The 22927-nt window shown below is 46.5% G+C and overlaps 2 pseudogenes; one reads left to right on the forward strand and one right to left on the reverse strand.

The window, feature by feature from the left end:
* The window catches only part of LOC139832696 (uncharacterized), a 39606-nt pseudogene extending 33364 nt beyond the window's left edge, over window positions 1–6242 (reverse strand).
* A 7657-nt stretch (window positions 6243–13899) lies between these two features.
* On the forward strand, window positions 13900–22927 carry LOC127305164 (coatomer subunit alpha-3-like; annotated as a pseudogene).

A 22927-nucleotide genomic window follows, 5' to 3' on the forward strand; every position in this document is an offset into this window, starting at 1 on the left:
TTCTCTGTTCTTTCACCACCCACGTCTCCTACCCACCACCAGAAGACCCGATGGCCAACGGTGGAGAAGAACACGTGGCGGCGCCCCCTGTACCTCTTGGCGGCGGCGCGTGCACCCTAGGGTGGGCGCGTTGCCGTCAAGCGGCGCAGAGGCGGCGCTTTTCTTTGCCGGCAGCATCCGGTGTCTTTCGACGGTGGCAGCGCGCAGCCCCACTGCCCCTTTTGGTAAGCTATTCTTTGCCCCATCTCGCACAGCCGCCGCAGCAGCACGTGGATGTGAGGTGGTTCTTCTTCCAGGTGCCTCGGCTTGCCGATGCGCACCTGGATCGAGAGGAACGACGCGGCCCTGCGGCGGCGCATACTTTGCCGGCGAGCCCGAGGGCGTCGGCCGGTTACCTTTTCTTTTTCTTTGGTTACAAGGCTAATCTAGGGTTTGCTGTTCGCTTTTTCTAGCCAAAAATAAGATCTGTACATGCTAACAATTGCTCTGATACCAATGTTAGAATAGCCAACGACTACAATAGATCCTTTACGGGTAGAAGCTGTAGTTGTTGGGTACACTGCGAGATTTGAGACAGATAGACAGGGGCGTACCTTCTCCCTTTGAGGAGGAACCGGATGAGGTCGACATGGTGGCGACGTCGTTGGCGTGGATGAGCGGTGACGGCGGTGGAGCTTCCCGTCGGCTCAGCGCTAACCCTAGATCGGATTGGTATGTCGGTGGGGCGTACGGCAAACGCGGTGAACCTCGTACTGCGAGCCGCCGGCCCCCCACCTCTCTTTAGAGCGCTGGCGACAGGGGACCACCAACCATAACGGGTTGGGTGCCCCCGATCAGGGCGCAGGTCAAAGGGGCCCGGTGGGCCGTTGGGCCCACGCGGGAGAGATCAATCTAACATGGTAAACACACTATAAAAGGGAATCGACGGAGTCCCTGAGCAACACGACATGTGCTAAATCAGGACGATTCCACGAATATGCTAAACTAGCACAATATCTGTGCGTTGCTACGGCGTCGTATTATCTTTCCATATGTTTATATGTTTATATCCATGGGTCGATAAAATACAAATACAATAGAATCTTTAATTAACCTATCTATTATAGTGTTTATTAGTGAAAATCATAGAGCCCATGCAGTTGCGATTTCCCTCTCTGCCCCGCCCCTTACTACGTCCGTGACCCTTCCTTAGCTGATATTGGGTTGAAAGTTTGTTTCTCTTTCTTACTTTTTCTTAGACTATGATTTCGGCCAAAATTATGAAAAAAGATATGGGTAACTTTTTCTTAGACGCCGCACGCTCCCGCCCTTGGCCATGTCCGTCATGGTCGGAAGTACCTCCGCCGCCTTGTCAAACGGCAATGTCAGTGCACGTCCTCCTTTTGTGGAGTGCATCATGGCTAGGCATTGTACTCGAGAACATATCTAGTGCTCCCACCCCTTCCTATGCTACCATTGCTACCGTATAAAAAATGTATTTTATACTTGTCAAAAAATTATACGAAAAATTGTGAGTTCTCATGAAATATGTTCCTACAACATCCCAAAATTTCATCTCCAAATTCGACATGAACACTGAAAAAACAAAAAAGAGAAAATCTGCATGAATAGTGCTACCTAGTGTCACAAAAAGACAAAATCAGAGAATGACACTATTCATGCTGATTTTCTCTTTTTTGTTTCTCAGTGTCCATGTAGAATTTGGACATGAAATTTTGAGATGTTGTAGGAACATACTTCATGAGCACTCACAATTTTTCGTATAATTTTTTGATACGTATAAAATACATTTTTTTATACGGTAGCAATGGTAGCATAGGAAGGGGTGGGAGCACTAGATATTCTCTCCATTGTAATCGACCTCCCTCCCTGATTTTCCCCGCCACGTCCCTCTGATTATGCACGCTCGTCTTCCTTTAATTTCGCATCATGCAAGGCAGCCAACCATCCCGACTAATTATGAAGCCAATAATACATGTGCGTTGCCACGGCCAAAAACTATTATACCTAAAAAGACAGATACTTAATTCGTTGCCTCTTAAATTTACACAAAACAAATTAAGAAGTGATGAAGGCTATGGGATATCTATAGTTAAAATACATTAAAATAAATTTGCATCTAGATAAAGTTGGATCACTTATTTATGGGATAGAGGAAATATTATATTGAAAATTATGCTACTACAAACAGTTATCAAAGTATTTATGGAGACACCGCCTAGCAAAGAGAAAGAAATATGCTCCATGTCATGTCGTGTAAAAATAAAATTGTCTATTAACACAACCCTTAACAAAATCTTGGTATCCTAAATACAAAATGCTTTTCAAGAATGACTATAATCTTACCTCGTTAACCAGCCTTTTGACAAACTATATTCCTACCAATTTACGGGTTAATAATAACGAAAAACTGTCGAGTATGTTTTGTGAAATAAGTTTGCATATATACAAATAAATGTGAAATGTTCAAGAAGATACAAACCTGATGGGTTGCCCATTTTGTCGTGCAATAACTTGATAGCCTTCCAGCTGTTTATACACCATCAACTGAAATTGCGTCCTGCATTAGCAATGAGCAAGCACCCACTTATTGATGCCTCTCGTCACTCCAGTACTTGCCATGTTCCTCTAATCCAGCACCATTCCAACCTAAAAATAAGAAAGAAAAAATGCACAAGTCCGATACATAATTACAGTGTCGGGAATACATGCGTAAATCAGTTTTCCAAATTATGCAACAGAGATTGGATATCAATTTATAAGAATCAACCAATTCCACTTTTTTTTTATAGCAAATCATCCTTCAACCGTTCCTACGCTTACCTCAAACTCTGAAAAACAACACGCACGCTGCAAAAGCGAAGCACCAAGAGCAAGCGGTCAGTCCAGCACATCGATCGGCAACAAAAATTCCAAAACAACTTGCAGTCTCATTGTCGTGGTCGTCCAGGAAGGCAGTAGGCCGTGCTGCAGCAGCGGCTGTCGAGCCGTCGACCAACAACATAAGCGGCGACGGCCGCCGCCTCTTGGCGATTTGCACAAAAATAACCCTTTTGTCAAACTATAGCACATACTGACCCTCCAGCGAAACTATTTCACGGATCTAACCCTTTTGTGTGGCGCCCTCCTCACGGGCGCCACACATGCCCATGTGGCGTCCCTGGCCCTGGCGCCACACACCCATCCGACGTGGCCCGTCGACGCTGAGCTGGTTACCCCGATCCGACGTGGCAGCAGGAGTGGCGCCGCTCTCGCCGGCGCCACACTTTGAAAATGTGGCGCCCGTGGCAAGGGCGCCACACTTTCACTTAAGTTTTGGCCGCGCGCGCCCGCCCAGCCCGACCATCTTCTTTCTCCTCTCTTCTTCCCGTGAAGAACAGAAGGTGGCCGGCGGTTCCTCTCTCTCCCCCCCTTTCCCCCCACAAAATCCACGACCAAATCACCAGATCTGTCCGTGGAGATCGTTCCCCATCCATTTGTCAAGGTAATCTCCTTCAAATCTTCTCCATTCATCCACTAATTTCATAGATCGGGCTAGATTTGGACATGAACCCTACACATGTTTTTTTTTCTTTTGTGCACTCTATATTGTATTGTTTGTGTTGGAGATGGTAGCCTCATGTATGCATGTGTTTGAACCATAGATTTGTAGAAATCTACATATGAAATTTCACATGTATGTGTATGAACTCTATGTATGTATGTGTATGTATGTGTATGAACCCACATGTATGCCTAGTATTTGTGATAGAGTAACTCATATTTGTTAGTGGAATGGATCGTAATATGGTTCAAAAATGTAAACATGTAGGATGGCCGGTCCCGGTGGACGGGGAAGGGGCCGCCGCGGTCCTGGGCGCCCCCCGGGCCGGGGAAGGGGCCGCCGCGGTGGAGCAGCAAGGGCCCCACGGTCACCGTCACCTGCATCCTCCTCGTCTTCGCATGAGGAACGCTGCTTCGAGTTCCTCCTCCGCATCGACAACGACCCACTCGGCATCAAGCGGCTACCGGACAAGTTCGCCGAGTTCGTCGACGGCCACGAGCCGGCGCACTTGCAGCTACGGGAGGCTAGCTGCAACTTCTGCCGCTGGTCCGTGGAGGTCCTGTTCGACGGGCAGGGCAAGATGTACCTGCACACGGGGTGGGACAAGTTCGCCCGTGACCTCCACCTCGAGCCCGGCTGCCAGCTCACCTTCCTGTACGAGGGGGACGGCGAGATGATCGTCAAGGTGTTCGACGACACCGCCTGCCGTGTGCACTACCCCCACACCGGCGAATCCGGCTCCGACACCGATAGTTAGATCGTCGAGTGTTGTCAACTCTATCTTCGTTGCTTCGTGTTGTTTGAATGCTATCTTAAATTGTATGAAACTATGTGCTACGATGTTAGGTATGATGATGTTATGTCCATGATGTGTGTACAAAATGGCTGTTGATATGATGTGTGTATGACATAGCTTTTGACATGATGGCAGTTTTGTTGGAATATGGTAGGATTTTTCATGGTTTTAACACAAGTCAATGTGTGGCGCCCTTCCCACTGGCGCCACACTGCACTGTGTGGCGCCCGTGGCATCGGCGCCACACATCCATGTCTAACTGCCCAAAACATACTGTAAGACAAATCGTCTGGGACTTAGCCATTTTGGCGAGGCTCTTTGTGTGGCGCCGATGCCACGGGCGCCACACAAGCATGTGTGGCGCCAGTGGGAAGGGCGCCACACAAAGAGCCTCGCCAAAACGGCTAAGGACTTATCGTCCGGAGCCCCTGGATGTTTTCGACCCAATAGTTCATATAAGTTGGCACGTGTGGCGCCGATGCCACGGGCGCCACACTTGCATGTGTGGCGCCGGCGGGGAGGGCGCCACACATTGACTTGTGTTAAAACCATGAAAAATCCTACCATATTCCAACAGTTTTGACAACAAGAAGATTGCACTGAATATGTACCACACATTGACACAGCATAATGGTTCAAATGACAAATAAGGTTCGACGACATCAAGGTTTCAATTAGAATAAGGTTCAACGACACGAAGGTTCGAGAAGATCAAGGTTCACACAACATAAAGGTTCGACAACAAGAACATAGCCAAAGGGACATCACTGCGTCGCAAAGGCTCCCTCCCCCCTTGCCTTCTTCTTCTTAGCTTCTTCAGCCAATTCTTCCTTCTCCCTTAAGTCACGAGCCAACTGAACGACCGAATCGAAGAAGTGGTGGCGCTCCTCCGTCTTTGCAGCTTCCGCTTGAGCTCTCTCCTCCTTGATGCGTTCAGCCTCCCTAGCCACCTCCTCTAGGTGCATCCTATTGGCCCTCTCCCTCGCAATTTGCTCAAGTTGACAGCTCCTCAGGAATTTTATCCGTGCCTCGCGCTCCCGTTCGGCCTTCAGCTTGGCATTCCTCCTCTTGTGGAACAATATGTATTCGTCATACTGTTTTTGCATACGCTCATCTTCCTCCTTCTTCTTAGCTATCTCCTCCCGCCTCTTCCTCTCTAGTTCTTCCTTCTCCTTCTTCCGCACCGTCCTTACCGCCTCCTCCCAAGCGGACTCCTCCTTCTCATTGCCCTCCCATGCTCCCTTCCCCTTGGTGGGTTGAGTTGCCATACCTGTAAACCAAATTGAAAAACCAAAGTTAGTCATGGAATATGAAAATAGAAAGTACAATGCAATTAGTAACTTGGAGACACATACGGATAAGGCCCCGCTAGGTATCGTAGCATACTAGCACCGCGACGGCCACCTCTACTAAGCCCTATGTGAATCCTTTGTTGCCTTGGAGCTTGTCGCCATTGTGGTTGATGCCTTGAGGCTTGTTGCCTTGGAGCTTGTTGCGTAGGAGCTTGTTGTCGTTGGGCTTGTGTGTTTGGAGCTTGTTGCCGTTGGGCTTGTGTGCTTGGGGTTTGTTGGCGTTGGGCTTGTGTGCTTGGAGCTTGTTGGCGTTGGGCTTGTGTGCTTGGAGCTTGTTGGCTTGGAGGAGGTTGTTGCCGTTGGGCTTGTGTGCTTGGACCCATTCAACATTGTCATAACATGTAGCCGTTTGGGAGTCCGCCTTCCTCGCCTGAAATTCCATGAACTCTTCAACCTTCGTAGGGAACTCGCAATTCCTAGCTATTTCCTTCTCCGTTTCATCGGTGTAGTTCTGGAAGTAGACATTCAACTTCTCGAATGTGTATTGAATGATTGCCGTCACGGGCAATGCACGGACACCCTTCAACACATTGTTGAAGCACTCGGCCATGTTGCTTGTCATTTGGCCATATCTCCTCCCATCCTCATCATAAGCTCTTGCCCACTTTGAGTTAAATATGAGGTGTCTATGAAGAAACTCTTGACCACCCGCGTTGAGGTCTTTGTGCTTCAGCAAGCCGTTGTATAGGTTTGCGAAGCGGCGCTCAGAGTAAGCGAGGCAACAATCTTGAAGGAGGTCAGACAACTCTTTGCTCTTGCATGCCCGGTAGAAGTTTGCACAAAAATGCCTCATGCACCATCGGTGATGCAAGGGAGCATGCCCGGGAATTGCAACCTCCACCGCATTGAGAATTCCTTGATGACGATCGGAGATGACACACACTTCCTTTGAGGGTGGTATGACCCTCGTCCTCAATATATGGAAAAACCATTGCCAGTTATCATTGTTCTCAATCTCTACCAATGCAAAAGCCAATGGTACTAAACGGTTGCTCGCATCACTTGCTATTGCCACCAATAGTGTGCCCTTGTACTGACCGGTCAAGAAGGTACCATCCACGGCTATGACGGGCCTACAATGTTCGAATGCCCTCGTGCATTGCTCGAATGACCAAAATGCACGGTGAAATACCCTCACTCTTTTACCATCATGCAAAGTCATTTTGGTTGCGGAAGGCTCCACCACATGCACCATGCCCGGGTTAGTTGCGGCCATCGCTAACAACAACCTAGGGATACGGTTGTATGCTTCCTCCCAATCACCGTACAACATCTTGAATGCGGCTTGTTTGGCCTTCCATGCCTTCCCGTACTTGACGTCGTATGCAAAGGTGGATTTGACCGTATCTTGCACGGACCTAATGCTCATGATAGGAAGTGATGAGATCTCCGCCGAGAGCTTGTATGCAATGAACTCGGATGTGAGTTGACGGTGGTCCTGTGCATCCTTGCCATCAAGCCTCGGGCCCCGGCACATGTGAGTGGCTACACAACTTGTTATGTGCCAAGAGGGCCCTTTTTTGAAAGGTCGTGCACGGACAACCCATGGGCACCTTTTATCCACACATTTTAGCGTGTACCGCTTCTTCAAGTCCGAGTGAACAACGATGTAAGGGCGATGATGCTTAATGGAGAACTCCTTCAACCATATCTTCAATTCCAAGAATGTATCAAACGTTAGCCCTTTAGAGATCATAGCCGTCCTACCATCCACATCTCTCTTGGATTGTGGCCTAGCTCCAAGAAGAAAACTTTTGCCACCATCAACCACGGCTCCATCCGCAAGACTAACATCACGGAACAATGGTACCCGGATATCCCGTCCGGTTACCTTCTTGAAGATCTCGGCTCTTTCGGCTTCCTTAGCCGTGAAGCCATCCTCGTCAACCTCCTCTTCGGGTCCATCATCATCCGAGTCCGACGCATAGCATCGGGAATAAGGAATGGAGTGGTCCATCTCCTCTTGCGTCCAATATTTATCCAAATCACCGATATTGTTGCAATTCATCTCGAAACCATCATCACCATCGTCATGCTCATCATACTCATTATCCAACGGAGGTTGTTGGGCAATGGGAGATTGGACAATGGGAGATTGGGTGGCCTCTTCTTGGCTCATGGGTGGAGGAGTCCTCTCTCGAACGGGGGAGGAGGGACGGTTAAGGTCAAGCTCGATACAAGCCTCAACCGTCTTGGTTGCAAACAACTCCAAAGCCTTATCTTGTGACCCGGCCACCGTCTCCTTGTAAATGGACCAACGTTGCTCGGAGTTGATACGCATTATCTTCCAACGGGTGTGCATTCCAAACCCCACATTATGCCTTCCCTCTAGCTCAACACCATCATTTGGCTCATTCCAATTCAACTCAACCCTAACTTGTGCTACCACCTCCGCAAAGCTAGGGCTAACGTCAAACACCAAGTCAACCTCTTCCGGGTCCGGCTCTATGTTTCCCTTCAAGAAAGCATCCTTCTCCACATGATGAACATGGACAATTCTATCCATCCCCCTAGCATAATATGAACAACACATACATACATGTGTTCATTAGTTACCATAATCAACATAATCTACCCATACCAACCAAATCCATCTCCACCCTCAAATCAACCAAATCCACATCTAGGGTTTCATATATACATTGGAGCAAATACACAAAATCAATGGATGAAAAGAGGGGAAACGGAGGAGATTACCTCAAGCAACGAGTTGGGAACGATCTCCACGGACAGATCTGACGATTTGGTGGTGGATTTGGTGGGGAGGAGAGAGGGGGAGAGAGAAAACCGGGCGCCTCCCTGTGAGAGAAGAAGAAGAGAGGGAGAAAGAAAGAACTGGTCGGGCTGGGCGGGCGCGCGCGGCCAAAACTTAAGTGAAAGTGTGGCGCCCTTGCCACGGGCGCCACACTTTCAAAGTGTGGCGCCGGCGAGAGCGGCGCCACTCCTGCTGCCACGTCGGATCGGGGTAACCAGCTCAGCGTCGACGGGCCACGTCGGATGGGTGTGTGGCGCCAGGGCCAGGGGCGCCACATGGGCATGTGTGGCGCCCGTGAGGAGGGCGCCACACAAAAGGGTTAGATCCGTGAAATAGTTTCGCCGGAGGGTCAGTCTGTGCTATAGTTTGACAAAAGGGTTATTTTTGTGCAAATCGCCCCGCCTCTTCAGCACCTATCCGGCGCGGGCGGAGCCGGGCTTGTGAGGCGTCGGAGAGGCTACCTCACGGATCTGCGCGAACAGCAGTCTAAGGGCATCTCCAACCGGGCGACCCAAACGGACGCGCTGGGCCGTCCGTTTTGGGCCGTTTGCGTACCCGAGCGGACGCGCGGACGGAGCCCCGCGTCCGCGCGTCCGTTTGGGTCGCAGGCTGCGCCCAACGCAGCGGCCACCCATTTGGCCATTTGGCCTATTTCTTTGGAAAATAGGTCCTCTGGCCACAGATCCTTATAAACAATGTCTAACAAATATAGAATAATATCTCGTAAACATAGAAGAATATATAATAAACATAAAATATTATCAAATAGCATAAAATATTATCAAATGTACCATGATAAATCAAATAAAATGTGCCATAGTTTGCGAAAAATATAAAAATTACAATTGAGATTGTCTAACTCAATTTGGGCGCTCGAGGATCTCCTTCTGTCTCTTCTCGAACCAAGCTCTCTTTGCCTCGCTCATGTTGGTCAAGTCGGCGTTCATGATGAGGTTGTCCTCGGCTTGGCGTTTGAGCTCAACTTCCTTCGCCTTCAGCTCCACCTCTTTGGCCCTTGCCATTGCTATGAGCTCAAGTTCTCTCTCTTTGAGCTCAAGTTCTTTAGCTTTGGTCTTGGCCTTGACCTCTTCAATCTCAAGCTTCTTCTGCTGGACATCAAAGAATTTCTTCCTGTCCTCTTCTTTCTCCTGACGCCTCCTCTCATCCCTCTTGTCCGTGGACACCTCTCTGTCCGCATGCATCTCCTTCAAAGTGCCGTACAATAGCATGGACGAAGCATCACGCTTCATGTCGGCTTTGGTTGACTTGTGGCCGCGTGGACGACTTGCACGAGAAGCGGAGCTACCGCAAGGCTGCCCACCATCAAGGTCAATGACAGTGGCATCTTTGGCGGGATTGTTGCCAGTCAAGGTCGCCATGTACCCCTCGTACCCCTCCTGGAACTTGGGGGTGCCGTGGAGTTCCTTCCAACAATGAGGGAAGGCAAAGGTCTTCTCTCCATTGTTGACTTTGTAGAATTCCAAAGCTCGCCACACCTAGAGCAAAGTGAGACAACAACGATAAACAGATGTGCAAACATCGGATGAATAAGTTGAGGTTAAGAATCATACCAAGTCCTTCACACCCATGCCACTAACGGGGAGCCGCTTCGCGTGATCATACGCCGCCTGGAACTTGTTGCATTCCGTTTGAATTACTCCCCACCTCTTTTGGAGCGATATTTCGCTGCGGTCGCTCTCAAATGGCTCCTGTCCATATTTGCGATGTTCATGGAAGTATTCATAGATCCTGGCGCTGCATGCGGTCCCCTTCGCTCGGCACCCGTCAACACATCTTGCCCGATGGTCAACCATCCATCGACGAGCACCTTGTCCTCCTTCTCCGTGTAGTTGCCGGTTCGTTTGCTTACCCGGCGGGCTCGAGCTTGTGCAGCTGCGGCTTGTGTGAGGGCCTCACCGAACAACGGCTCCTCCACGATGTTTATGCCGCCGGACCGGCAGTTGTGCCCTCCCGTGTGTCAATGGGAGGTGCACTGGGAGCCCGCCGTGTCGAAGGATATGGCAGGGTCGTCGGCATTGTCTGCGCGAAAGACGGAGGGGCTCGCACGGTGGACGGTGACTGCGCGCGCGCGCCGACATATCGTCGAACAAAGTTGCGTGCACCGGCCATCGTAGCTGCTTCCAAGTTCTTCGGGCCTTTGGAGTTCGCCGGCGCACGGTTCAGGTCAATGGACGAAGGTGACGGCCCCGTCATGGACTCGCCCTCCTCCGGTGACCCATCCCGTGACGAGTACGCTGCCGCCTGCATGCGCCCCATTTCGTGCCCAAACGGGGCGATCGGTGGGGCGATTGACCTTGGAGGAAGGGGCCGGGTCACGGACGAGGCCAAGCTCCCCCAAGGCCGCGCCGGTGCCGGATGATCATGTCTTGGTGAGCGCGGCGTGGCCGTAAAGAGAGCATGGCTGCGCTGCCGCTCTTGAAGGAGAGTGGTCTTCGCGACCGTTTGGAGTTCGAGGAGCTGCTCCGCTGCCCGCACCCGCTCCTCCTCGGCGGCGGCCTTCTTCTTCCGCAGATCACACGCCCTGCGCCGCACCCCCCGCTTCTTGCTCTCCAGCGCCCTCTGCTCCGCGGTGAGGTCGGGCTTCGCCTTCTTCGTCGGCGGCCCGGGCTCCACGACCACCGGAGCGTCCGATTCAGAGCCGCCTCCACGGCAGAGCGGCAACGGCCGCGGGCAAGGCGTCCTCTCGGATGGTGGCGGTGGTGGCGGTGGCGGCGGCGATCGCTTCGTCGGCCATCTCTAGGTTTTGGGAGTACAGTGGAGTGTTTCTGTTTTGGGAGGCAGACAGGCGGGCCAGGGGCGGACAAGGGGAGGACGCGAGCGACCAGCCTTTCGCGTCCGCGGGCACGCAAACTCGTCCAAGATTTGGGCCGGGTTTGGGTCGTCCCGGACGCCGCGGCCATCCGTTTTAGGGATGGGTCCGCGCGCTGGGCCGCGTTTTTGTCCGTTTCGACCCATCCGCGCGCGTCCGGATGGGTCGCCCGGTTGGAGATGCCCTAACCGAGCTGTGAGCCAGCGGCACAGCGGAGGGCACTGCTCGTGAAGGGGACCCCAAACAAATCCATTGAGCTAACCGCCCACGCGCATGGATTGAGTTCTCCGTCTCCCCCCAAACTCCCCTTCCTTCAATCAAACAAAATCAGAAAAGATCATCCATCCTTTTTCCCAAATCAACCCCCATTGAGCCATATCCGTCATCTTCCATGATGCAGGTCCTGGACCGTGCCAACCAAGCTAATGCGAATCGAGGCGCGTCGGCAGAGGTTGGGTGATTCAGCGGCTGGGTGTGTGTAGAGCTCATGGGCGGAGCGAGGGAGCCCAGAAAACCTGGGCGCTGCCTCATCTCCATGTTGTTCCTCTATTTTCCTTGATCTGGAGGCCTCATTTTTTCGAAAATGGGCTCTTTTTTTTTTTTTTGACAATCAATACCACATATATTTATAGTAACAAATAGTACATAGTAGAGATACACGAGCTGATTCTAACGATTACAAAATAAAGTCTAAAAGATACTAACAAATCTTCGAGGTCTTTAAATTCTTTCTTCTTCCAGAACACAATCTTCTACTCTTCCGAAGGCAGCCAAAGATAAATAACAAACCATAGACCTGTAAATACCGACGAAGGTTCTCCCATAATTTTAATTTGATGGGCTCTTTATTACTCATGTTGCTCTAAAAAGAATCCCCTTTTACATGAGCTCACGAATTGGCCTCCCTAAAACTCGATCGACCGATTTCAACAGATTTTGGATTCGCGCAGATAGCTGGGTCGTAGTGCAAAGCTCGCGGTCGGGTCGAGTTCACGGCCGGGGCCCGGGGGTTGCCACGATGATGGGGCGGAAGTCGACTGACTCCACGCTCGGGGACAAAACGGCCGGAAGAAGAAAAGAAGAAAAGGAAATGAACCGGTACAATGTATGATGGGAGGGTAAAATAGTTCAATAAAAAATTGGATGATTTTTCTTTTGAAATTAATTTGGACTAAAAATTTGGTAGAAATCTTAACTCCTTTATTATTAGGTATAGAAGGCCATCGCTTGTTCGACCAAAATACTTTCCCGATCAACACAGCTGACCGTGTTCAACAAGAAGACAAGTGACGCCTGATCATAATACTTTTCCGATCGAATCGTATTAGTGTTTCGACCCAATATAAACGTACAAGTTACGACTCTAGTTTTGTTTTCCCCACGAAAGCCACACGCGAGTTCAGGAACAAGGGACACGCCGAGTTTCGCCTACTCCACGCCAAGTTCTGCCTAATCAATAACTTCATCATCGACAACTACGTTGTCAGTGCCGTGCCATGTAAGTAGAACCATCCAACCGCCAATAACGTCCGTAAATATTTACTATTATACATGGCCGGCGGTGCTCCGGTCGTCGCTGGGGCCAGATAAGAGGTCTTCGGGGTCGGCGGCATCGAGGTGAAGATGATGGCGCGGTCACGGAGCTCGGGGTCGTCGGGTCTTGTAAGAGTTGATGACACAAGGAGCTTCTCAGATCGGTCTTATCGTGGGCACCTCTTCAGGGGTCTGAGCGGAAAAACGACTTGCGTTGGATGTTTGCATTGTCGTGAATATGACCTCCGGGAGGCCTTTCTAGAGTAGAAAAGCTTCCTCTGGCGGAATTTCGCTCACAGGACCATGGCAGTAGCCGATCTAGCACGCCCAACCCTTTCCTTCTCTTCTACTACCTCTGGTCTGAATTAATCGACGCGCACCGTGCCTAGCCATTGTTTACTTTTGGCATGACCCCGCGTCAATTAATTAAGAACGGAGGGAGTATGTGTAAGATAGTAGCATCACACTGGACTTGGGGAATTTCACTCCAGGTGGGATGGGATATGGAGTGGAGGAGATGGATGGAGGGTTCAGAGAAGGGGTAGCATGAGCCGAGTCGTCGACCGAAGGAAGAGGAGGTTGAGGTGCGGGCCGTGAGGCCCAAGATGTTCGGTCATGCCACCCACGCGGCGCACGGTCGTAGCTCTGGCTGCTGGGCTTACAGGAGCAGTAGCGTCAGCAGGGTTGATCGTTGTCAATGTTTGCGTTGATTTTTTTGGGAGGCATGCTTCATGACGCTATTTAGTATCTGAAGCTATTGCAGCTCAAAGTGGAGGTTAGCAATATGCACGTCTTGATGATGTATATGTTAACTTGCTAATGCATTTAATTTGATTGATCCAAATTGCAAGAGTTTTTAAAACGTGGTTGCAAGAGTCAACTATAGAACCAAAATAAGTAACAATTCGTTTTTTCGTTTACGCAGCAAACCTTGCGCGGGCATAGTGCTAGCTGCTATTGTAGTAATAATGTACGGAGTATATATATACCACGCGGTGGAGTGGTCCCCTGGTTATCTTGGACCAATGAAAAGTCAGGTACGGGCTTACGGCAGGAGGAAAAAGATGTCGGCGTACGTCTTGGGCCCAATCTTGGCGCCTGCCTATGGTATGGCACTCTGGCCTCTGGGGTTGCTCGTCACATCGGGCGTGGGCCTCCTGACATCATGCACAAACCCTATACGCCCTGCTTTTTGGGCATGACCTCGACGCCTTTCTCTTTTCCAACCTGCGATGCAATCCCTAACCACCGCCGCAATCCCCTTCGCCTGCACCGCCGGCCACCGCCGCAGGGCGGACGGCGAACGGCGAACGGCTTCGAGCCTCGGCTGATGGCAGTAATCGATCCGCGCACACGGACAAGCAGGGGGCGATAGACATCAGATCCGATGAAATATAGATCTGGATCCACCAGATCTGGTGCTACCGGTGTCTGGCTAGCTGATTTGAGGGGAAATCTTTTTATGTGCGGCCACAGGTTGGTTTCGAGTTGACTTTTTTAATCAGGCCGTCGCTTCTCTTGTTGGATGCGTCTAACCATTTGGCAGTGCAGGGACCTATGATTGAAGCCAATATCAACAGCCTCCTCCCCGTCAACGGCTGGGCCCTTGAGAATCCAGTGATTTTGTTTTTGTTTCGCACGACTGCTATGTCAATCTAAGGAAATTGTTTATCTCTATTTTTTGAAGGTAATTTAGATTGAAAGATGTGTAACTACTTTTGTTAATTCTGTTACTTGATAGTTTAATATTGTATTATTATCTGAACGAGATGTAGTTCTGATTTTATAGTATGATTTATAGTGTCATTTTATTCGTGATCTCTGTTAATTCTGTTTGTGTTCTTTGTGTTCAATATCAACACAGAGTATACTTTATTATTAAAATTACATATTTCTCTTTTGCTTAATTTTTTATAATAAGTTTAAATATATGCATGTTTTTTGAAAAACGAATTTGTATCATTTATACCAAAATTAAAGATAAGTATATATATAATTTATGGTGAAAAAAATTGAATTGATATTTCATATGCGCCTTTCACATATGTATAGTCATCAGTATTTATGTATTTTTTCATCCTTGGCGGAATTCATTGTTATTAACTAAGTAAAACACAATCATGTGTAACATTGATCTCCATCCATATCAAGTGGTAAATGTGATAGAGATGGCATAGTCATGTGCCTCGTTTTACATGTTTTAATAAACATAAATTGATGACTTGCTTGAGGAAGAGTTCATATTGTAATAAATCATGATGATAGATCAAGTGTTCTAGTGTGATATATGATTATGCTTTTGTGCTTAGTATACTCAAATTTGATGACGACATGGACAATATGATTACATTTATCTTGTACAAAGGTCTAATAAACATAATGTATACTTTTTTGTGTAGACAACTATCGCCATCTAGTATGATTCCATAGGTCGATTTGTGTTCATATGCCATATCGGCATAGTCTGGTGGTTTGTGGCACCCACCTTTAATAGACATCAGTATGATTTTTTTGCGAAATAGTATTTAAATTTTTAGAAAGCATTCGTACTTTCAGTTTTCTATATAACGTATTGTCTTATTGGTGAATTTGTGTCCAGCGGACTAGAATTAAAGATAGAACACTTATGTTCGTTGGACTTGTATTTAAGATTAGTTCTTCCTTATGATTGAGTTTACTAGCTTGTTCTATGATTTATATCATGTAGTTTGATTGATATCTTCATATGAGAATCAGCCTTTTAACTATGTACAGAGTAAATGTCTAGGTGATTTATGCTGATAGCTAACAAATCCACTGTTCAAAGAATTGACTTGATATAAAAGAGCAAACAAATTACAACTAGGAACACCACAAATATTGTGTTATGTAATTTAAAATCTCAAAACAATGCACAGAGATTGTGAATGGACATGCCTGCTTATCAAGTTACCTCTGGTAGAGGGGAAGTGCGAGTGGGCAGGCTGATCATCACCACTAACTCTAATATTTATAGGAGTAAATATGGGAGTAAAAATAGCGCTGTTTTTTCTCATATAACCATGGATTGTTCTCATCCTTGGACCTAAATGCTACCAACTGCATGTGATATGAAGTATAAGAGCATACCTCCTTACAATGCAACAGAAAATCTAAATTGCTGAACATATAAACAGAGCCATCATCGTGTTTGGTCCAACCACATTGGTCTCATTGACAATCTAAGCAGTGTCGTGTCTGAGGAAGCGAGTGTCAAATAACCATCATACTGATGCAGCGTCACATACCAAAATTCAGCTCATGTTAAAAATATGTCAGATTTTCTTCCATATTCGGCCCAAATCAGTCTTGCAACTGGTGAGTCCAGACTCCCACTTTTTGTTGTTCAATCTACTTGAATAACATATCATAACGTACAGACTTACATTATTTTCCTTACCTTCAACTTGAACCACGAGAAAATTTGATCGGGCTGAGAGGTGATAACTTCCATAGCAGCTAAGTTTCTGAAACAGAATTACTGCCCACAGACTGGTACAGTGCTTCACATATAGTGCAAGTGGCTTCTAGGGGCCAAGACTATCAACGCTTTGGAAAATGTACTCTGATGTGGCACGGGGACGTATCCTTTGCAGAAGAATTGCCATCAAGACTGCATGCTTAAATATTGGAGCAGAAGATCTCTGTTTTTTTCCCATACATGAACCCTGGATAGTTTTCTCATCATTTGAGCCAAGTGCTACCAGCTGCAGGTGATATGAAGAGCATACCTGTTTACAATGTAACAGTGAATCTAAATTACTGAACATATAACCAGAGCCATCATTGTGTTTGGTCCAACAACATAGGTCTCAGTCACAATCCAAGTAGCGTTGTTGCTGAGGAAGCCATGAATCATGATCCACCTGTCGTACTAATGCAATGCCACATACGAAAATTCAGCTCATGTTAAAAATAAGAGGTTTTCTTCTGAATAATATTATATTATTTGGCATAGAGCAGTCTTGCAATTGGCGAGTCCAGAGTCCCACTTTTAATAGGTCAATCAACTTGAATGCAAAAGATCACACCGTACATAATTTTTCCTTAGCATCAACTTTAACCACAAGGAAATTTGATCAGGCTGAGATGTGATGACTTCCATAGCAGCTAAGTTTCTGATCCAGAATAACTGCCCACGCACTGGTACGGTGCTTCACATATAGTTTTATTGACTTCTAGAGGCCAAGACTTTCAACACCTTGGAATATGCACTATGATGTGGCATGGGGATACATCCTTTGCAGAAGGAATGCCATCATGACTGCATACCCCTTGAAATGGTGTCATCTAGCATACAATTTGAAATATATCAATTACAAAAAACTAAATGTTGCGATTCTGGGGCTGCAGATTCGATGTGCATGATGGTGACTAGATGAATTTATGAAGCAAGAAGGTGGAGAACTCCAGATTTGCCCCAAAAACACATATTTTTGGATGATGCAAATGGCACTAAACCAGCCATATGTGTTTGTTGCGAAAATAACAGCATTTAAATGTTAAAATACTCAGTTTTGATAATTGATGAAACCATCATTTTCAGGCAGTCTCACCTTCTCCTTTATATAGAGCATCTTAGATCCATGTAATCAGAGAGAGCTATGTAGATTCAGTGGATTCATTGTCTCAAATGTTGTCTCAAACATTCAACTATGAAGCATGTCCACTGAGACAATCCTATGTCTAAACATTCTATGGATTCACATTGACCATCCAACTGAGTGGGTAAACAAAACTGTGTTGTTTATTTCAAGTATCCTCACATGCAACTATTGTTTGCTTCTCATGGCAGTATGGCACCCATGCCATTTACAGATCACAATTTGCAATATTCTGTGATGAGATCAAATGTTTCATCTCAGTATAAATGGTTCACCAGATGAAAGATAGACTGAGAGTGTTTGCGATTGCTTTTTTTTTTTTGCATTTGCAGAACATTTTTGCAACCTTGTTTCAGAAAGAACTTTCCCTGCATGTGCAGATCACAATGTGAATTACTTACTGGAGATGTACCAGCAGCCTAGATGAGTTTAGTTATCTAGTGGTATCTGATTTTTTTAAACTACCTTCGGACTCCATCCTACGCATCCTCTGAGGTCACAAAAGTGTTATGACACATCTAAAACGACTTCTATTGTTGTTTAATCTGATGTTGGAAAATTGTTTCGTTGGGAACTTGTTTGTATTGAAGATGTTGATCATCATATCTAAAATTGAGACTTCAACTGTTGTTTAATCTGATGTTAGAAAATTGCTTGGTAGTAACTTTTGTATTTTAGATGATCACATTGCTACAAACACGTCAAAATTTACACTTGCTCATCCTCAGCTATACACTGAATCTCACATCTGACCTTTCAATGAATCATTATACCTTTACATGAACATCGTGTTCACGGATGATGCTTGTTTCACCAATGGCACAGTGTGTTTCTATGATATCTTGGTCAAGGTACACTTTCATTTATCGCTGCTTTCTGATAAATAACTATGCTGTCAGTAAGTCATCATGATTCTTATTCGGTCGGTTTTTCTAGTTATCACACCCACCTTAGTAAATTCGTTCTTGAGAATGTCAACAATTTCTTAAGCTCAGGCTATTATAACTAGAGCAGGTTGGAGGGCTTTAATGTGATCTACTGGTCTGTACCAGTTGCCTTATTGTTAATATACTACTCAAAGTTATGAACTCATAAAGATGACAAGGTATGTTAGTTTTATTTCCTCGAGTATAATTATTTTCTGTTTTGAAACCTACTGCTGTGATAACTAATGCTCAAACTGTTTCTTGAGCACCTGTTTGCATTATCTCCAACATTTACATGCATTCTTTTTTATTTCGATTGAACTTTACTATCTTTCAGGGGAACATTGAAGATGAAACTGGGGGTTTTCATCGTGCATGACAAGAAATTTCATAACCAATATCAAGGTCAACAGCTTGGAATTTCACTTGTATTACTGAGGCAGATGTAACATAGCCACACCTCATTGTGGCGTGTGGTCCCGCTCAGCAGGCTCCGAAGCCCCCTCACAAACACTAGCTGAAACATGCAGTTTTGGGGGATGAGCGGTCTAGCAAGGTAATCCATCCACGAGCTTGTGCTACCTACAAACTCAGATTATGTTTCTGGTGGCAGTGCTGTATACAGCTTACTCCAGGTCTGGTGGGTTGGTGATTAGGGGAGATGGGGTCAAAGAGTAGCTACTGCCTCATAGACAAGCATAGATCCTGCGGAAACATGGAGAGAAAACCAGTTTAGTCACTTACTATCTGTTGGTCTTACTTGTAGGCGTTAAACTCCTCGTTTATGTTAGTAGAAAACAAGCAATCAGCATCGCTCAGAAAATATCTTATACATCTCTAAACTGTATGGCCGCTTGAAATGCTGTGCCCTGGCTGCTCCTGTAGTTCCCTGAGCTGCCAGTTGCTGAGATTGTTCTCCGTGGTGATGGCAAGTTATGCGTCAGCTTGCGTGTTAGTGCGAAGTCGCCACCTGCTCCCTGAGTAAGGCGGTAGTTGAATGGCGTTATTTTTTTTCCCTCTTAATTCTCCTTCCTCCATGGATTTGGCAGAGTTTGTGTGGTCTGCGGTGTGCACCAGTGCTTTGTGATTGTCTCTACGGTGGTAGTTCCTGTTGGGAGGGTTGTCGTCGACCTGGTCCTTGCTGCTCTGTTTCTTCCTTGACTGAGGTTGGTTCTTTTATCTCCCCTGTTGCAGCTGTAATTTGTTTATGTTTTTGGTTTAGGGACCTGCTGATGTGTGGGCTGGTGCTTATAGAGAGTGCCTGTGTTGGATATGATTTCCTCGGGTTGGATTGTTTGTGTGTTCCTGTGATGAGGGCTGAGGGGTTTGGTGAATGGGGACAGGGGGTATGGACGATTTCCTAATTTGTCTGATTTATTAGTTGTCACTTTCTTGGGGTTCGCTTTTTCCATCTTACGCTTTTGTGCCCGGGATTGGAATTTGTTACTTCTGTTGTTTGTTTGGTGATGGTTTTGGTGTTATCTTATGTTGTAGATGCGTTTCAGGTGGCGTTGGGCAACCAGTTGCATGCGCCTGATATTGGTCTTTTGTCCAAATGCTTTTTACTCTGTTTGTGCTCTTGTTCATTTGTTCCCCTTGCTGCCTCCTTGTGCTTGCCGTGGCTCTGAGAGCAGCCTTCCAGGCCATAGCGTAGGTATGGTCTGCCAGGTGTGTTCGTTGGCCTCAAAGATCGCCTCAAGTATGTGTTTTGCCGCAGCAAGTCGAGTCAACCGCATATGATCTGCTATAGGGAGATGAATGCTGCTGTTATGTACTGGCTTTGCATTGCCACGTCACCCAAGTAAATGCAATTATACGCATGTCTTTTCTTTTCATGAATGAATTGATAAACAGCGTGTGTCCCTGCGCATGGGGAAATTTGTGCTGTGTGTAACGTTAGCTTGCAAAAATAAACCTGGTGGTTCTGAGGATGAATATACATACTAAATGAACCTATTTTCCTTCTTCACAGACTATACTTTGGACTGATGCAACGAAATATATCCGTGGGTATTAATTGGTCATTGGGTCATTGACATGTTTCCCTTTTTCACAGACAGCAGTAAATGACTTCCATCCATAGGCTTGAATGATCAAAAGCAAGTACAGAAACAGTTTATACTGGCGTTGGTGCAGACTTTAAAACCTTGGGAGTTTTACACGCATCATAGGTAAGTAGTCACATCGACATAAGTATCAGTCTGACATCATTGCACTAAGCCACAGTTTCTCTTTGCCTCTCACATTGCAATGTCTCTCCTGCTTAATGGTTCTTCTTTTTGTGACGGATCTGTAACAAGAAACATTATGTTAGTAATACTATCGTAGAAATTATAGTAGCAAAATAGTATACAGTAGTTCCATGCATGATCATGATCATTTGCTAAACCAGGCCCATGTTATTTGTAAAAAACAGTAGGTTGGTGTTCAGACTCAAGTCATCATAGGCCATTCCATCGCGCACACTGTGTGAATACTGCACCACTGCAGGCACACTACACTGTTCAAAACTCAGGTATTGCTGTTCGTATTCCTAAAGAGCATTGAATAGTTCAGAAAGTAAAACTCAACTACACGCCTATGCTAAAAAGCAGCCTGTCGCCTAGGACCTTAAACTCTGCACTCCACTATTTATTTCCTTTTGACCTTTTCAAAGCATGGATATGTTAATTTAAGTCTGGTTTTATTTGCTCCAAGTTAGCACAAAAGAGTTGTACAGTATAACTCCTATATTATATTGACAAAAATCTGATTATCTGGTACATCCATCTACTTTTCCCTGTGATGTAGTCATGAATATGGTCAAGAATTGGCAGCTTTGTGAACAGGCAGTCATTTCTTATTTAAAACAAAATTGATTTCCAGAAGTTGCTCTCCACTTCGTGAAAGTTGAAAGACCAGATTTATCCTAGCCCTCGAAAGCAGCAACATCCAAATTGCTGTTGCTTCAGCAAAGGAGATTGATGACAAGTATCATTGGTACAAATTGGGAATTGAGGCTCTGAAAGCAAAGGAAATGTCGGTATTGTTGAATATGCATACCAGAGGACGAAGAATTTTGACAGGCTTGCTTTTCTGTATCTGATAACTGGTTATTTGGACAAGGTGGGCTTTATCGACTGTTTACCAAAAACACAGTTCTCCGCAATGTCGTAAGATCGTTTATGGGGGCTGACACCTGCCCAGTGCCGGGAGGTCAAGGAAGTTGGTAGTTAAAGTTAAAGAGCCTTATAGACAGCCTAACATATGTACATCCAAGGTTTCTGGTAGCACTATTCTCAGGCCCTTGGCGCCGGCCTTAGACCAGAGCCTAGCTTTTTCTTTGATGCGTCACGCACAGCCTAACATTCCTGCAGAATACACAATTTGATGGGCCAGTTCCACAATGCGTTGTTTCTTGTATGTTAGGAAAAGAGTTGAGATCCTGGAGAATGCGGGACAGCTACCTCTTGTATATGTAGCTGCTGCCACTCACAGACTTGCTGAAATTGCTGATAGTGATAGGCTTGCTAGTGAATTGGGATAAAATGTAGTGATTAGCCACTTTTAATTCCTCCTGAATGGAAAACTAGTTCACTTTTAATTGCTCCTGCACCTCACAAGCTTGTAGTGATTGGCCATTGTTGAGGGTGCTGCGTGATATTTTTGATGGTGGACTAGATGCTACTGGGAGGGCAGAGCAGGAGGAAGACTATGAATATGCTGGTGCTGGAGGTGATTGGGGATATGAAGACCACATCGAGGAAGTGAAACAAATGAAGAGGATGGAGAAGAGGAAGGTGGCTGGGACCTTGAAGATCTGGAATTGCCACGCGAGGCAGATACGGCAAAAGCTACCGGTTCTGCCTGCTCCGCTTTGTTTGTGGTTCTCACACCAGGCATGACTCATCTCTTGCTGGGTAGCATGCCGCAGCTGCGAATTTTGACAGCTGCAATGCGGGTGCTTGGCCGGCAGTTGGGCATCACGAAATTTGCTCCTTCGAAGGCCTTGTTTCTTGATGCACATATGGGAAGTCATACATATCTGCGTGCATTTGCAAGCGCTCCAGTGATACCTGTTGCTGTTGAGAAAGGCTGGTGTGAATCTGCTAGTCCCTTTGTGAGGGGCCCACCTGCACTTGTGTTTAGCTTCTCACAGATGGACGACAAGCTCAAGGCTGCGAGGGTAAATTCCCAGAAGCGCTGAGGCAGTTCAACATACTGTATATATATATATATTTAAAGTCTAGGCAGAAAATAAGTACCCGATACACAGCATATATGAGTAATACACTAGACACATTGGGATTTTGACTTTCAGGCCACTGGTTTGGAAACTGATGATTATGGTGGCAGTACATGGAAGTACAAGGTTTAGTTCCATCGGGTAGCATCTTAAACCAGTTTATCATTTATCATCTATTGTTACGCATGCTAAATAGAAATGGTGTGCCAATTCTGGTGGCAGGGAGAAAAATAGTGACGAATTGTTTTGCACACTAACAAATCGATGGATAACGAGAGCAAGGCCAGGACAGCTGAATGTTGTATAAGTTTTTTTTAACAGTAACCAGAGTTTGAATTACCCTC

This window comes from Lolium perenne, chromosome 6, assembly GCF_019359855.2.
Source record: "Lolium perenne isolate Kyuss_39 chromosome 6, Kyuss_2.0, whole genome shotgun sequence".
NCBI lineage: Eukaryota > Viridiplantae > Streptophyta > Magnoliopsida > Poales > Poaceae > Lolium > Lolium perenne.